The sequence below is a fragment of the Sturnira hondurensis genome, unplaced genomic scaffold (assembly GCF_014824575.4).
Source record: "Sturnira hondurensis isolate 20B ecotype Veracruz unplaced genomic scaffold, ASM1482457v3 Scaffold0021354, whole genome shotgun sequence".
Lineage (NCBI taxonomy): Eukaryota > Metazoa > Chordata > Mammalia > Chiroptera > Phyllostomidae > Sturnira > Sturnira hondurensis.
Window position 1 is genome coordinate 6,666,327 of NW_028093985.1, and position 3,977 is coordinate 6,670,303.

Here is a 3,977-nt window from a genome sequence, read left to right on the forward strand (position 1 = left end):
TATTTACACATATATAACTGGACACAATGACACATAGTCTGGTCACAGTAAGAAATTTCTCACTGTGGCATGGGGTCGAAATCTGTGAAAACAGCGCTCTAGAGAGACTCCTACATACACGCACGAGGAAACAGGAGAAGACTGTTTCCTACAGTATTGAGTATAATAGTGATTTATAACCTGGGAAATAATCTCCATCAATAGATAAATTGAAAGTGGTCTGTAATATTAGACTAGGTCTAAATTATATCAACATACACAAATCTCAGAAACAACATGGAGTGAAAATAGCGAGTTGAAGAATATATAATTATGATACCATCTGTGAAAATTTCATATTTCACAAAAATGCTAGGCATTGTTTTCACTATATTTAAATATATACAAAAGAATAACAAAACCCCTAAAGATATGCTCTACAATCTGATGGTAGTTGCTTCTGGATAGCAGGAAAAAAGTGTAAACAAAAATTTTATTTCTATTTTTTTTCATTAAAAATGTTCTTGAGAAAAATATAATAAAGTAATCATTGCCAATCTAGGACAATGAGCATACCACTCTTTGCTATATTTTTCTTTGTACTTACTGTGGTTTTAAAGACATGTTCATATATTTTTTTGTATTTTTCCATTTGAGAGATGGAGCTTAACTTCCCTCCTCTTGAGTACGGGCTAGACTTGGTGATTTTTTGGCGTCTTGCTTCTGGCAAACAGAATATGGCAGAGTGATAGAATGTCACCTCTGAGACTGGAAGACTCGCTAAGAAGAAGCCTTCCGCTTCTATCTTGGGATGTCTCTCTCTTTCCCTCTTTCTCTTCGTTCTCTTTCTTTTTCTCTTTCTGCCTCTCTCATTTCTCACCCTGGGGGACCAGCTGCCAAGTTATATAAACAGCATTATGGAGATGCCCACGTATTGAGGAACTGAAATCTTGGGCCAACAGCCATGTGACTGAACTCAGAAGTAGAATCTCGGCCTCTCCTGATGTCCGCAGCCCTAGCCAGCAATCTGACCAAAATTAAAAAGAGTCCCTGGCTTAGAACCACGCAGCTAAGCCACCCCCAGGCCTCTGACTCACAGAAATTTGAGATATAATAAATGTTTTCTGTTTAAAATTAAGTTCTTGGATAATTCGTTACTGGGCAGTAGATAACTAGTATAAATTCCTCTTTGTATTTAAACTTTTTCTCAAAAAAGGAAAAGGCACCTCTACATAAATGTACGCCAATAAACATTTAAAATAAAACAAAGTGAGAACTATTAGAAATTTCCAATGAATAGCAACATAACGCAAAACAGTCAAGAACTGAGGATATCAGGGAGCACAGAATGAAAATTAAGAGCATGAACTCTGGAGCCAGATGCCTGAGGCCCAAAGCCCTCACTAGCTATGTGATCTTGGGCAAGTTTCCTAATCTCTCTGTCCCTCAGTTTCCTCACCTGTAAAATGGGAATGAGAATAGTAGTTTCTGCCTCATGGTTTTGCTATGAAGATGAAATGAATCAATACACGTAAGGCAACTAGAAAAGTGAGCACTTTATACATGTAACTGTTATAGTGTTTATTATTGTTTGAAGGAAAGGGAACTTACAGATAATCTGATTCAATCCCTTCATTTTGCACGTGAGTAAAATAGTGGTTCTTGGTTCCTGGCTCAGAGCTATTTCTTCCCTCAAATGCCCTTTCCACAAGAATCTTCTTTTTCTTCCCTTTACATCAATTACAGCTACTGCCTGTTCCAATTCATAAGGATCTTTGCTGGGCTTCTTCACATAAAGTACTTCATATCACCTTTAAAATATTGTAGAAATTTTTTATCTGCATTTTGCAAAAACAAAACAAAACAAAAACCTCTGAGAGCTTACCACTTGCTCACAGACCAGTAGGTAGTGAAGCCAAAGTTCAAGCTCATTTCATAACAAATTAGTAGCGCTTTCTCCACCAGTTAAAGGTATTTTGTACTTGACTGGCTTTATTATAAAGGTCTGATAGACCTCTCTGCCAACTACCGTACAGAATTACAGAGAAAATGTCTTTGTGTTCTTTTCTGGAGGTCATTATGAGTCACTTTAATGTTTTTCTGGGGATGATCATGTCTGGGACCCTGAATCCATCTTTCCAAAGAACAAGACCTGTTTCCATAGAATGCATTGATTGGTCTATTTGATTTCCATGATATTCTTCTACTTGGTTCCCTATTCTACATTCAAAAGAGGAACATTTTGGCCAACCCCTAAAAATAGGCAGGCCATCTAATGAAATTCAGCAGATTATATAGAGGCCCAGGAAACATCCCTATTCTACCAAACTAAATTGAAACCTAATATTAATCCACCGTGATGCTTTAGTTTTATCACAAGATTTTCACAACAATTCTAGGAAGAATTCGGGAAACGTCTCTTCCCTTTACAGATTAAATAGGATCTCAGGGAGCTGAAATGACGTGCTCTGGGTAACACAGAGTAGGCGCAGCAGAGTTGAGCCTGGAACTCAGGCTTCCTGACTGCGCGTCCTCTGTAAAGCTTTACTATGACTTTCCCCAGTAATTCCACATCTGGAATGTGGGAGCACATCACAGAAATGCTCCCCAAGTATGTCAGAATGTATCCATAGACCCAAGGATATTCATTGTAGCAGTATTTATAATAATGATAAATTGCAGACTATATAAATACTCCGCCATAGAAGGTTATTTTAAAGAATTATACCATATTCATACTACCGAAGGGGAGCTAAGCAATCCTCTGAAACAATGAGGTACACCCACACATGCACAGGAAGAATACACAAAACATTTATTTAAAAAAAGGTTGCCAAACAACATATGATTCCAATTTTAATAAGGGAAAAAACCTTACATTAACACGTCTGTATACTAAAAGCTCTGAGAAGCACAGAACAAACTTAACGAAGACAGTCCTTGGGTAGAGATAGTTGAGAACAGGGGAGAAGAAAGCATGTGTTCTTCAACTTACACTGTTTACATTTTTATAATTGTTACATGTTGCTTTATACTTAAATGTTTTAGGCTGAATTATTAACAATTTTTTTAAAAAAGTTATTCAGTCTCTGAAATGTTTATTGCATTCTTTTGTGTGTGTTCAGCACTCTGCCGGGGGGTTACAGAACTCACAAGGAAGTTCTCTTGAAGAAGTTAGCAGCTGGTTGGAGAGAAAAGAAGAACTTGGAAAATCATACAGGACAGTGATACTTATCTGTGGGGGAAATGACCAAGCAGTGTTCCAGTCGGTTACCTTCAAGGAAGAGTCACACAGATTTCCTTCTCTGTTGGAGGTTTTGTACAAGGGAAGTTGCTTCAGATCCCAAATCTTCCTACTTTGAGACCTAGTGCAACCTTGAGCATTTCTACAAATCCTAAATTGCTCAGTATCACTTGGACTAATTATACTGAAGTAATCTGTCCTTTATTTATCTATCATTTACAGTTCTCAAAGAGAGAATTTGATTGGCTTCAGTATATTCAGACAACGTAATTCCACACAGTGGTGAAAATTAATTATGTATAGCTCACTAATTTGTGAATAATAGATACCATGCTGGAGCTATGGCAGCCATCTTGACATCATAAGGGGAAGTCTTTTTTTATTTATTTACCTATATATTTTTTATTTAATTCTTCTTCAAGTACGGTTTTCTGTCTTATATTCCCAGCCCTGCCCACCCCCCCCCAGTGCTCCCCACCTCACTCCCATTTCTACCCCCACCTTAGTTATTGTCCATGTGTCCTTTATACTTGTTCATGGGGAAGGGGAATCCTATAAGGGGAAGTCTTTAGATCAGGAAATTACTAAATCAATACTAGCAGCTGTCTGTCAAATTTCAGTTACTTTAAGTTATTGATAGTCAGGTTTTCTTGTTATTTTTATAGTAAACACTCCTAATATATAATAGTTAATTTAGAGAAATAGTTAATTTTGTAATCTTAGAAAATTATTAAGGTTGATAAATCAGAGGAGA